Source organism: Misgurnus anguillicaudatus, unplaced genomic scaffold (assembly GCF_027580225.2).
Source record: "Misgurnus anguillicaudatus unplaced genomic scaffold, ASM2758022v2 HiC_scaffold_33, whole genome shotgun sequence".
In the NCBI taxonomy this organism is placed as follows: domain Eukaryota; kingdom Metazoa; phylum Chordata; class Actinopteri; order Cypriniformes; family Cobitidae; genus Misgurnus; species Misgurnus anguillicaudatus.
This window is the reverse complement of record NW_027395283.1, coordinates 6281714-6296488: the sequence shown is the minus strand read 5'-3', so window position 1 is coordinate 6296488 and position 14775 is coordinate 6281714.

Below are 14775 nucleotides of genomic sequence, written 5' to 3'. Positions count from 1 at the left end.
ATGCATTTTAGGAAGGATTGTTCCAGTGCACCTATACACTCATTGTAGAGGTGGGGGCTGATAGTATGGGGAGCCAATTCTGCCATATTCATAAATAAATAAATACATAAATAAATATACAAGGAAATGTAAAAAAACAAAAATACAGAAATAAATAAAGAAATATATATACATGGAAATGTAAAAAAACAAAAATAAATGAGTATTTATACCTGTATTTCTTTATTTATGTATAATTGTATTTTTTCACACTATTATTTATTTATTTATTCATTTATTTATACATTTATTTATTTTTACTTTTATTTATTTTCACATTTATTTATGTATAAATGTATTTATATCTACACGTATTTATTTATACATTTATATATTTCTATATATATTTATTTCCACATTTATTTATTTATACATTTATTTATTTCTTCTTTTCTTCGTCTGTATGCTAATGAGGGGGGCGTGTTTTACCTCAGACTTAGCAATCGATCTCTGAGTGCCAGTGCTGAAGCTTTGAGGCCACAGTGACACCTGGTGGTGTGAAAAGCGAACAAAGTTGCACATGGAGTGAATGACTTGGAGATGTGCAATATCCAAAACCTTATTTCAAGTTTTAAATCATTTTGTGTCACCATAACTGTGTATATATAGGGTCACTATACATAGCATACGTACTGTACTCAGGACATGGCCGTAAATCGCCATCCGGTCGTGATTTCTAAAATGTCTTGGCACACATAAATATCAAAATGCACGTTTTCAACATATCTGATGACAGACCCTTGTAAGTGGACACTTTAATATGGAAACGCGTGAAATTATGCACTATTAATAAGATTTAATGTAAATGCCCTGGAGCATACTGTCCACTTACAAGGGTCTGTCATCAGATATGTTGATAACGTGCATTTTGATATTTATGTGTGCCAAGACATTTTAGAAATCACGACCGGATGGCAATTTACGGCCATGTACTGAGTACAGTATGTATGCTATGTATAGTGACCCTATATATACACAGTTATGGTGACACAAAATGATTTAAAACTTGAAATAAGGTTTTGGATATTACACATCTCCAAGTCATTCACTCCATGTGCAACTTTGTTCGCTTTTCACACCACCAGGTGTCACTGTGGCCTCAAAGCTTCAGCACTGGCACTCAGAGATCGATTGCTAAGTCTGAGGTAAAACACGCCCCCCTCATTAGCATACAGACGAAGAAAAGAAGAAATAAATAAATGTATAAATAAATAAATGTGGAAATAAATATATATAGAAATATATAAATGTATAAATAAATAAATGTGGAAATAAATATATATAGAAATATATAAATGTATAAATAAATACGTGTAGACATAAATACATTCATACATAAATAAATGTGAAAATAAATAAAAGTAAAAATAAATAAATGTATAAATAAATAAATAAATAAATAAATAATAGTGTGAAAAAATACAATTATACATAAATAAAGAAATACAGGTATAAATACTCATTTATTTTTGTTTTTTTACATTTCCATGTATATATATTTCTTTATTTATTTCTGTATTTTTTGTTTTTTTACATTTCCTTGTATATTTATTTATGTATTTATTTATTTATGAATATGGCAGAATTGGCTCCCCATAGATACAACAAACACCCGAAAATTCTCGGGCCAACATAATATGTCCAAATTTCAGTCAAAATCAGACAACTAATTGCTAAGCAATTACAAGTAGATCAGTAATTTTTATTTTTCTTACAGTATGTAACATTAAATACTTCAATTTTTTTAGGGTCACGTTGACTTATATTTTCTCCACATTTTACTATAATAGCAAATTGAACAAAACTATAAACTAACACAGATGGAACTATGAAAGTCAATATGACTGAATAAATCCATAACATATCAAAACAGAAACACAACCCGGTGGCAAAAAATACTTAATAGTTTATAAATGTAAAATGAATAATTGTGCTTTTTAATGTTAAATAGCTCTTCGTCCTGTTGTGATTTAATGTGATTTAATTATGTATTGTAACCACCGGAAGTGTTTGTAAATAACGTATGTCATGGTGATGGTCAAAAGTATTTCCGGTTGCACCTTTTGATTAGTAAAACAGAACCAGGTGATTGAGAAGCATGAACGACTCTCTGGCGTCTTATTTTGTCACACGTAACATGGTGTCAGAAGTGAAAGAGTAAAAGACGGATTTAAAATTCGCATTATGGATGGATTAAAACCTCCTGCAGGACTTGATTTGCGTCAAGGGAACCTATCAGAAAACTGGAGAAGATTTCGACAAAGGTTTGAATTATATTCAGTGGCAAGTGGCTATGCCACGAGAACTGCAAAAGTGCAATCATCTCTTTTTCTTCATGTTGCGGGTGAAGATGCAGTTGAAGTTTATAATACTTTTACTTTTGAAAATGATGATGAAAGATATAACTTGGTGAAAATAATGGAGCAGTTTGAGACATACTGTAATCCGAAAAAGAACATTACATATGAGAGATACAAGTTTTTTACGTGTGTACAAGGAGAAATGTCGATCAGTCAATATGTAACAGAGCTGAGGAGAAAAGCTAAATCATGTGAGTTTGGAGAGTTGGAGGAATCTCTTATAAGAGACAGGCTTGTCTGTGGAATCAACTTAGACTCTTTAAGAGAGAGACTTTTAAGAGAAAGTGAAGCAACTCTTGAAAAGTGTGTGCAAATATGTATCGCGTCGGAAACGACGAAAGCACAGATGCAACAAATGCATGAGGAGAAAAAAGCGCAACTCACTATGACTGAGAGCAGACACATTGATGCAGTAAAGCAAAAACAATCGTGCAAGAATGAGTGGAAAACAAAGGCCAAAACAGAGAGAGCAAGTTTTAAATGTAAAAGATGTGGAATAGAACATTTACCACGTAGTTGTCCTGCGTTTGGCAAACAGTGTTAAACAAATGGCTTCGGGCTCTAATCCTGACAGACAATTTAAGCAGAATCACAGAAAATAAACAGATGCACTCTGAGCAATTAAAGGAAAGTTTACACACACATGACTTATATTAACAAAGTCTGCTTCATTTGGAAATATTGCCTTGTGTATGCGAACTGAACCAACATTGTAGCCATGTAACCCCCGGTTTCAAAACAAAGCAATCGATCTACAGGTCTGAAAACACCCTAAGATTAACTTTTATGATCCACTTTCAATGTTGACTAGTGTCTATAAATCCATTACAGATGTTATGATCTCCATATAGTCTCACTATAATCTATATGTGATTTCTGTCTGAGCAACAGATCACAATCTTACCCCAGTATCTTTAGTTTACAGTCAGGATTCTTCAGTACATCAGAGATCAGCTTCACTCCTGAATCTCTTAGATTATTATAAGTCAGATCAAGATCTCTCAGGTGTGATGGGTTTGATCTCAGAGCTGAAGTCAGAGCAACACAACCTTCATCTGTGATATCACAACTCCACAACCTGTAGAGAACAGAGACTTTATGTGAATTATACAAAACTACAAAATTTGTGACAAAATGAATCATTTTGCAAAGATGTGCAGGTCTAAGAAAGTGCATGCTGTTGCAGGAAATGTCACAGAATTATGTGATGACTTATTTGTGGGAATAGTACAAGCACAGTCACTGAAGCACACAAAAGCATCACTTAAAGAAAAATGGACAACTGATTTAGAAATAGGAAAAACCTGTGTGAATTTTAAGCTTGATACAGGTGCACAAGCAAATGTCATTCCCTATAGCCTGTTAGAAAAAATGGGCAAAAGAAGAATGTTAAGGAACTCAAATGTTAAACTGTCTACATACACAGGAGAGAAGATCTCAGTGAAAGGTCAGTGTGACTTGGCAGTGAAATATAAGACTATGCCACTGGTTGTCAGATTTGTTGTGTAAAGCCAGTATTGGGGATTCAAACATGTGAAGAATTAAATCTTGTACAGAGAGTAATGATGATTAATGACATGGACATATTCACAGAGTATGCAGACGTGTTTGAAGGCATGGGGTGTTTAGAAGGAGAACATTCTATCAGAGTGGATGAAAACGTTACTCCAAAGGTACACCCACCAAGAAAAATACCCGTTGCCATGAGAGAAAGGCTTAAAGCTGAGCTTGAAAGAATGGAAAGAATGAAAGTGATAAAGAAAGTTGAAGAGCCCACGAAATGGGTGAATCCTTTTGTGATAGTGGAGAAGCCTAATGGCAGTCTGCGGATCTGTTTAGACCCTCGTGACCTTAATGCAGCAGTGATGAGAGAGCATTATCAATTGCCAACTGTTGATGAGATCACATGTAGATTGCCCAAAGCTAAATATTTTTCAGTGCTTGCCGCAAGCTCAGGCTTTTGGCAAATTAAACTGGATGATGCTAGCTCTCGTCTTTGTACTTTTAATATACCATTTGGACGTTATCGTTTCCTTCGTCTTCCTTTTGGAATTAATTCAGCTTCAGAAGTGTTCCACAAAAAGGTACAGCAGTTATTTGAAGGTATTGATGGAGTTGAAACGTATATTGATGACATCCTTGTATGGGCTGAAACAAAAGAGCAGCATGACGACAGGCTAAGACAAGTGTTAGAAAGAGCACGTGTCAAGAATTTCAGACTAAACAAGGACAAATGCAAGATTTGTCTGGATGAAATAAAGTATCTAGGTCATATTATAACAAAGGACTGAAACCTGATATGGCTAAACTAGAAGCAGTAAGAAAAATGCCAGTTCCAGAGTGTAAAAAAGATGTGTCTCGGTTTCTTGGGATGGTGACATTTCTTGCAAAATTTGTACCAAATTTGTCACAGCATACGACTGTTCTACGTGATCTTTTAAGAGATGAAGTTGAGTGGCAGTGGAAAGATGAACATCAACAGGCATTTGAGAAGTTAAAATTGATGTTAACAGAAACTCCAGTACTCCGCTATTATGATGTGAGTCTACCAGTAATTGTTTCTGTAGATGCCTCTAAAAGTGGTCTAGGAGCAGTCTTGCTTCAAGAGGATAAGCCTGTAGCATATGCTTCTCGTGCATTGACTGTGACAGAACAACGCTATGCTCAAATTGAAAAAGAAATGCTTGCAATAGTGTTTGGTGTAGAACGCTTTCATCAATTTGTTTATGGCCGAGAGATTGAAGTTCAGACAGATCACAAGCCACTTGAGATAATAATGAAAAAGCCACTCAACAAAGCACCAGCTAGAATCCAAAGACTACTCATGAGACTGCAAAAGTATCAGTTGAATGTTAAGTTCCGTCCGGGAAAGGAAATGCATGTCGCTGATGCTCTGTCAAGAGCATGTTTGGCAGAAACTGAAACTTCAGAGAAAGAGGACATCACAGAAGCTCAGGTACATATGCTGCTCACAAATGTGCCTGTGTCTGAAAAGAAGTTAACAGAATTTCAGAGAGAAACAGAAAAGGATGCCACATTGATGAAGTTGTTGAAAGTTGTACAGAATGGTTGGCCAAGGAAAATGAAGAAAGTCCCTAGAGAAATTCAAAATTACTGGAATTACAGAGAAGAAATTTCTGCTGTTGATGGTATTCTTTTCAAGGGAGAGCAAATTATTGTTCCTGCTTCAATGAGAACTGACATGTTACATCGGATCCATGAAAGTCATTTAGGTATCGAAAGTTGTAGAAGAAGAGCAAGAGAGGTACTCTTTTGGCCTGGAATGTCTAAGAGTATTGAAGACATGGTAAGTCATTGTGAAGTATGCAGTGCGCATAGAAGATTTCAGACTAAAGAGCCACTACAGCCTCATAGTGTGCCAGATAGGCCTTGGCAGAAGATTGGAGTTGATTTATTCACATATAATAAAAAAGAGTATTTGATCATGGTGGATTATTTCTCAAAGTTTATTGAAGTTGATTTGCTCAAGAATGATACCAGAAGTCTGACTGTCATCAAATTGCTGAAGTCACAGTTTGCAAGGTATGGGATTCCTGAGGTATTAATTTCTGATAACGGACCACAATTTGCTTCACAAGAGTTTCGCATGTTCTCTAAAGAATGGGAGTTTCAGCATAAAACAACAAGCCCTCACCATGCTCAATCAAATGGAATGGTTGAAAGGGCTGTACAAACTGTGAAACGGATGTTAAAAAAGACTGAAGCAGATGAGAGAGATCCATACATTTCATTGTTAAATCTGAGAAACACACCTTTGGAAACCATAGGAGTCTCCCCTGCACAATTGCTAATGGGTCGGAGAGTGAGAACAAGGTTTCCAGCATCAACTGTATTACTTAATCCTAAAACAGTTTCAGCTTCAGTGAAAGAGTCATTGGAAAATCGTCAGAAAAAGCAGAAGGAAAAGTTTGACTTTGGAACAAACTAACAGTAGGAGAAAATGTCAGAGTATGGCAAAATGGTGTGTGGAATCCAGCACAAGTTACTGCTCTGGCTGAGCAACCAAGGTCTTATGTTGTGGAGACACCTGATGGACAATTGTATAGAAGGAATAGGAAATATCTAATGTCCAAGACAGGAGAATACAAAGCAAAGACTGAGGAAGTGGATCAGAGTTTAATTAATGACTGCCATGAGACAAGGGCTGTGTTGGATGATAAAGAGACTGCAAGTTCATGTACTGGTCAATTCAAAACTCGAAGTGGTAGAATTGTTGCAAAGCCACAAAGACTTATTGCTGAAATGTAGTTTTGTTATTTGCATATTGGTGATTGATTAATGATACTGGATTGTTTGAAATGTTGTGATTTTATTAGTGTTAAATAATGATGAAATTGTGTTGTGTTAATTAAAAAAAAAAAAAAAAAGAAGGATGTTGTGATATGTGATTTAATTATGTATTTTAACCACCGGAAGTGTTTGTAAATAACGTATGTCATGGTGATGGTCAAAAGTATTTCCGGTTGCACCTTTTGATTAGTAAAACAGAACCAGGTGATTGAGAAGCATGAACGACTCTCTGGCGTCTTATTTTGTCACACGTAACACGTCCCTCCTATAAGATGTCGATCTCAGAAATTTCCCCAAGCCTGTTTGAGTTTGAGACCCCTGCATTACAGCATTTATACTGACTGACATTCAGGGTGCACTTATAATATTATTAAACTGAGCCTGAAAGTCTGGTTTACTGGACAGTGATATCACTTTTTTGTACGAAGGATAAACACGAATTAAAGGTGAACATTAATATATTTATCCCTTTTTTATTTTAAATATGATATAGTTTTATAGGAGAAGGTTTCATTGGCCAATTTTTTCCATTGCAGGCATTCTTGGCAGTTTTTCCTGAGGCTTTTTTAATATGCATACCGTTATCGCATTTATACCGTACCGTCTGAAATGGAGAAGTATATCGTGCTAAAAATTTTGGCCATATTGTCCAGCCATATGATAGAGAAACATTGCATTTTTATTATTTTAAAATGTATAGGGGTGGTTTCCCAGACAGGGATTAGACTAGTCCTAGACTAAAGTAAATGTAATAGCTGTCCAAACTGAAAACAACTTGCACTGACATAATTTAAAATACATCAATGCCATTTGTTTTGCCTTAACCCTCTGGGGTCGGACCCTTTTTGGACACTGTCAGAGGTTCTGACATGCTCTCACATTTGGTCTTTTTTCAGTGGCTTTAAAACACATTAATGTCACGGTAGGAAAATCCATTGTTTTCCTCCGTGTCATGTTTGTGTGTGTGTGTTGTTCACTTACCCTGCCATGTGCTCGTTAGAGCGATCCCTTTCACCTGTGTGTTGATTGTCTCGCTCCAGCTGTTCATCATTACATCATCTCCATAAAAACTCACCTGACTTTCTGTTCCCTGCCAGATTCTATTGTTTGCTCAGTCTCCGTGTTGCTTGGTTGTTCCCTGTGCTTTGGATTACGTGTTTCAGTTGGATGTGTATTGTCGTCGTCGTCTTCGTGTGGATGTTCCGTGTCAGCCTGGATTTCACCACTGTTCACCACTCCACCAACGTCGCACTCAAAACACCAACTTCCACCGTAGTCATCGTCACCATTGCCAACAACAACACCGGACTGGATTACTTCCGCATTTGACTTTGAATACTCTCTCTTTGTTTATATTTAATAAACATTGTTTCATTTTTACACCTGCGTTTGCTTCCGTCTTTACAAGTCATTACAGAAGAATCTGGCCAACATGGAAGCAGCAGGTGGCCAGCCGATCTCCGGGTTGGAAGAGTTTCTCCAGCGATCTCTGGCTCGTATGGATCATCAGGACCAAACCATCGAGGACATGCGGAAGGCCGTCCAGGCAATGGTGGCGAAGGTTTCCGAGCTCTCTCAGCGATCTCCGAACATCACGCCTCCCACTGCGCCACCCATGCCGCCCGCACCATCTTCACCTCCAGGGGGTAGTTTCATCCAGGAACCGAGACTGCCGATCCCGGAGAAATATGCCGGTGAGCCCAACTACTGTCGTACTTTTCTCTCTCATTGTTCTCTACATTTCACCCAACAGCCCCGGACATTCTCGCTCGAGGAGACCAAAGTGGCGTTCACGCTCTCACTGCTCTTGGGCAAGGCTGCCCTCTGGGGGACGGCGGTATGGGAAAACCACGACAGCTGTTGTTCCTCGTTCGCCTCGCTTTCCGAAGAAATGAAGAGGGTTTTCAATCGCTCCGTCGCCGGGAGGGAGGCCGCCCGGCTCCTCACGGATCTCCAGCAGGGGGAGCGGTCGGTCTCGGACTATGCCATCGAGTTCCGTACCCTGGCGGCGGAGTGCAGGTGGAACGAGGAAGCGCAGTGGGACCATTTCCTGCATGGGTTGGCGGATCGGATCCATCGAGAGATCATCACGGCGGAATTACCGAAGTCGCTCAACGGTCTGGTGGACTTGGCGATCCGGGTTGACGCACGCCTGTCTACCGTTGCCAGAAGGAAGACTCAAGTTCTGCCCCTACGTCAAGCGGAGTCCACGGATCCTCCCATCGAAGTTTCCGCCGGTGGTCTCTCAGATCCGGAACCCATGCAGGTGGGTCGAGCTCGGTTACCCTGGAAGGAGAGGAATCGGCGGAGATCCTTGGGTCTTTGCCTATACTGTGGTGAGTCGGGTCACCAATGTCAGAGGTGCCTGGTAAAAGACCAAGCCCGATAGTAAAACAGAGGCTACTATCGGGCAGGATCTCCGCACAGAAGACCTCTACTACATCCACTCTCCTTCCGGTGAGACTACGGTGGTCCACTATGTCACACTCGGGGCACGCACTTCTGGATTCGGGGGCGGAGGGCAACTTCATCGACAGCTCACTAGCACGTAAGCTCAAGTTACCTTTCACTGCACTCACCCACCAGATTGCGCCCTTCGCCCTCAATGGACATCAGTTACCCACTATCAAGTACACCACAGCACCTATCACACTCATCACTTCCGGAAACCACACAGAGACTATTTCATTTTTTATTACTGACACTGCTCTCTCTCCCATAGTTCTTGGTCATCCGTGGCTTCATTCCCATAACCCAAGAATTGACTGGAAACTGGGTTCTGTTACCAGCTGGAGCGAGGAGTGTCATAAGTCCTGTCTTGTCTCTGCTTGTGTTTCTGTGTCTGAGTCTGTGTTTCAGGGGAAAGCAGTGGATTTGTCTACCGTGCCCGCGGAGTACCATGACCTGAAGGAGGTGTTCAGTAAGTCGCGGGCTGATTCTCTTCCTCCTCATCGTCCCTATGACTGTGCGATAGACTTATTGCCAGGTACGTTTCCGCCTAAGGGCAAGTTATACTCTCTGTCTGTTCCGGAGATGGAGGCCATGGAGAAATATATTTCTGATTCTCTGGCAACGGGGTTCATTCGCCCTTCCTCATCTCCAGCGGGGGCGGGGTTCTTTTTTGTGGGGAAAAAGGACGGATCCTTGCGACCTTGTATTGACTACCGAGGGTTGAACAACATCACGGTAAAGAATACTTATCCTTTGCCGTTGATGTCTTCAGCTTTCGAGAGGTTGCAGGGAGCGTCCGTTTTCACTAAATTGGACTTACGTAATGCATATCATTTGGTTCGCATCAGGAAGGGGGATGAATGGAAGACTGCGTTTAACACCCCTCGTGGCCATTTTGAGTACTGCGTGATGCCTTTCGGTCTCACGAACTCGCCGGCAGTCTTCCAAGCACTCGTTAATGACGTGTTGCGAGACATGGTAGACCAGTTCATATATGTTTACCTGGATGACATATTGATTTTTTCTTCGTCTCTCCAGGAACATTTGCAACACGTACGACGAGTGCTTCTGCGGTTGTTAGAGAATGGGCTTTTTGTCAAGGCGGAGAAATGCGTTTTTCATGCACAGTCTGTTTCTTTTTTAGGACACATCATTTCGACTGAGGGTGTTCGCATGGATCCTGAGAAAGTTAAGGCTGTGGTAGATTGGCCATCCCCAGAGTCTCGCAAGGCCCTGCAGAGATTTCTGGGGTTCGCCAATTTTTACCGGCGTTTCATTCGCAATTTCAGCCAACTAGCCGCACCTCTGACCGCTTTGACTTCCCCTGGTTTGACGTTCAGGTGGTCAGACGCAGCTGAGGCTGCGTTTGCCAAACTGAAAAGCTGCTTTGTTTCAGCTCCCATTCTTGTAACCCCTGATCGTTCACGTCAATTCATAGTGGAGGTCGACGCGTCAGAGGTGGGGGTAGGAGCAGTGTTGTCCCAGCGCGCATCCTCAGACGGAAAGGTTCATCCTTGCGCGTATTTTTCCCATCGTTTATCTCCTGCGGAAGTTAATTATGACATTGGCAATCGAGAGTTGTTGGCGGTCAAGCTAGCACTGGAAGAATGGCGTCACTGGCTTGAGGGGTCGGGTGTACCTTTCATTGTATGGACGGACCATAAGAATCTCGAATACATTAGAACTGCCAAAAGACTTAACTCCAGGCAGGCTCGGTGGGCATTGTTTTTCGGACGTTTCGATTTTACTCTTTCTTACCGGCCGGGTTCCAAAAACATCAAACCCGATGCTTTATCCCGTCTTTTTGAGCGTTCCGATCGTACTGCTACTCCCGAGCCTATTTTACCAGAGAAAATCATTATCTCTGCGCTCAGATGGGAGGTCGAATCGAAGGTTTTGACAGCCTTAGAAGGGGTAACGCCCCCGGCTCGCTGCCCACCGAACCGTTTATTTGTGCCGGAAGGGTTACGGTCAGACGTTCTCCAGTGGGGTCATAGTTCCAGTGTTGCTTGTCACCCAGGGGTTAGTAGAACTAGGTTTCTAGTCAAGCAACGATTTTGGTGGCCTGGTATGGCTCGTGACGTCCACGACTTCGTCTTGGCTTGTTCGGTTTGTGCCGTTGGTAAGACTTCCAATCGTCCTCCAGATGGGTTACTTTTACCGCTGTCTGTCCCTTCGAGACCCTGGTCCCACATTTCGCTAGATTTTATTACCGCCCTCCCACCCTCTAAGGGTAATACGGTGATTTTGACCGTAGTGGACCGGTTCTCGAAGGCGACCCATTTCATTCCCTTGCCCAAATTACCATCAGCCAAGGAAACAGCGGTAGCTGTCATTGACCACGTCTTCCGAATACATGGCCTCCCGACAGACGTGGTCTCTGACAGGGGTCCCCAGTTTGTGTCCAAATTTTGGCGAGAGTTCTGCAAATTGCTAGGGGCGACTGTTAGTCTTTCATCTGGGTTTCATCCCCAGAGCAACGGTCAAACCGAGCGAGCCAATCAGGACGTCGAAAGGGTGTTGCGATGTCTGGTTTCCAAGAATCCTTCGTCCTGGTGTCAGCAACTCTCAATTGTGGAGTACGCACACAATTCTCTGCCGGTGTCATCTACGGGCATGTCTCCATTTAAGTGTAGTTTAGGGTACCAACCACCTAATTTTGTCAGTACTGAATCCGAGGTGTCGGTTCCCTCCGCAAACGCACTAGTCCAGAGGTGCCACCGCACCTGGATCAGAGCTCGCAGAGCTCTGCTCCAGGCAAGGTCACGCACCAAGGCCAAGGCCGATCGCCACCGGTCGAAGCCTCCCCGATACGTCGTCGGTCAAAGAGTGTGGCTTTCTACCCAGAATATTCCGATGCGTTCCGTCTCGAATAAGCTTGCTCCCAAATTTATTGGCCCGTTTTCTGTTACCAAAATCATTAATCCGGTAACAGTGCGTCTTAGCCTTCCTCCTGCGTACAGGAGGGTTCACCCCGTCTTTCATGTCTCCAAAATTAAACCGGTGATTTCTTCCCGTCTTAATCCGCATACCCCGGTTCCCCCTCCGCCTCGTATCGTTAATGGGGAGACCACTTATTCGGTTAACCGTATTCTGGACTCCAGACGGAGGGGACGCGGATTTCAGTACTTGGTGGATTGGGATGGTTACGGTCCGGAGGAGAGAAGGTGGGTTCCTGCTCGGGACATACTGGATCACCGCCTTATTGATGAGTTCAATCAACAGGTAAAGCAGGCTGGGAACGCCGAGGGGCGTTCCTAGGGGGGAGGGTACTGTCACGGTAGGAAAATCCATTGTTTTCCTCCGTGTCATGTTTGTGTGTGTGTGTTGTTCACTTACCCTGCCATGTGCTCGTTAGAGCGATCCCTTTCACCTGTGTGTTGATTGTCTCGCTCCAGCTGTTCATCATTACATCATCTCCATAAAAACTCACCTGACTTTCTGTTCCCTGCCAGATTCTATTGTTTGCTCAGTCTCCGTGTTGCTTGGTTGTTCCCTGTGCTTTGGATTACGTGTTTCAGTTGGATGTGTATTGTCGTCGTCGTCTTCGTGTGGATGTTCCGTGTCAGCCTGGATTTCACCACTGTTCACCACTCCACCAACGTCGCACTCAAAACACCAACTTCCACCGTAGTCATCGTCACCATTGCCAACAACAACACCGGACTGGATTACTTCCGCATTTGACTTTGAATACTCTCTCTTTGTTTATATTTAATAAACATTGTTTCATTTTTACACCTGCGTTTGCTTCCGTCTTTACAAGTCATTACAATTAATGGCTAATATCACATAACACTGTATTCAGCACAAACTGTGCTATAATAATATGTAAGTTAAATGTAGGTACATGTTTGTATTTTTAAGTTAATGATGTTTATGCGTGGTTAGTAAAAAAATCAAAACAAAAAGTTGCTAAAATAAGGCCAAGGAACACATCCTAAACATTTGTGAACAAGCAAAAAAGTTATCTACTCTTGTAGAGTAGAGAATTTGCTACAAAAAGATGTAAAAACCATTTTACCCACTCATTCACATGATACAATACATTGATTTAACTTTTGTAAGACACTTTTTGCTGTGTAAAGGCAATATGCAAGGGAGGGTCAATGGTCATGAATATTGATGTGTTTCACACCTGAGGAGACCCAACCCCCTAATGGCTCAGTGAGGAATGTTGGGACAAAAGAATGAATGTGGGGAGACTTAAATAGAAAATCTTTTGCTTGTAGTTAAAAAAAAAACAGGTTACAATAAAATACAAAAAACTTAAGACTTTATTTTTATCTGAAATTAGTAATATAAGAGTCTTATAGGGTTGCAAAAAATGCTAAAAACATGAACAATACAATAGAGTTAAGAAGCTTTATTGTAATTATAAATAAAAGAAGCTTCATTGTAATTATAAACAATAAAGTAACAAAATGTATACATATAACAATTTTTTATATGACCAGTACAATATGGCTCTAATTAAAAGAAAATTATTCTAAATGTCAGCTGTGAATGTACAGTTTGGTGTGCTTCTAAAAATACTTATATAAAAAAACAATATAACAATATAAAAAATAAGATATACATTTGTAAACCATCTGTAAATCTTTGAGAATGGAGTTAAATGTTGTCGTGCCATTGCTCAAAACAGTTCCTATTTAACTGAACACACAATGGAACATTACATGTTTTGCATTTCCAAGGTGTGTCCTGTCTTTTACCATGCACTGTCTTGCAGCGCACACAGTTCCGGCGACCAACAGTGGCAGTATTGCTTACATCTGAGGTCAGCTGAGCTACTGGAACTGGCACATGGGTACTCATTGTCTGTTTTGGTTCTGCTCTATGTGTTATGCCACAGAGCTCTACAACGAGCTGTTCCATGAACTGTTTGTGGGTCATGTTACCACATAGCTCCTTGTGCACAATGAAGGCATTGGTGGCAGCAATGTCCAAGAAGTGTAAAAAGATCTTCCTGTACCACTTCATTGTCTTGTGCTGTGCAGTGTAGTACTGTATCATCTGATCTGAAAGGTCAACACCCCCCATGTGTTGATTGTAGGCAGTCACAGGTGCAGGACATGGAAATGTCTTTGTGCTCCATGCATCTTGTGATTTTACCCTCCTCTGCACTGTCTCTTCTGTATAAGCAGGGTGTATTGTTGTCTGTACTGTTATCATATAAGCAACATGTCAGTAATACAAATATTGTGAATGCATAAAAGAAAAAAAAAAGGTTACATGTGGACGTACCCTTTCTTGTTCTCAATTGCGCTTCTGTGCCCTCCCAATGCGAGTATCAAACGAAGGTGAAAGTGATGCAGCAACATTCCTAAAAAATCAATCATAGTTTTATGCATAAAAAAAATCAAGCAACACATCAGTAATACTAATATTGAGAACACAAAAGCCGGTAAATGTAACTTACACTTTATGAATTTCGGGTTCGTTTCTGGATGCCCCCGTGCGAGTAAATGACGGCGAAGCCACATTACTAAAAAAAAAACAAACATTACTTGTATCATGTATTTTCGGAAAATACAGATATGTTTACTTTATATATATACATAAAACATTATTACCATCTTGTACTTTCCAAAATACTAAGCGAAACATCAGT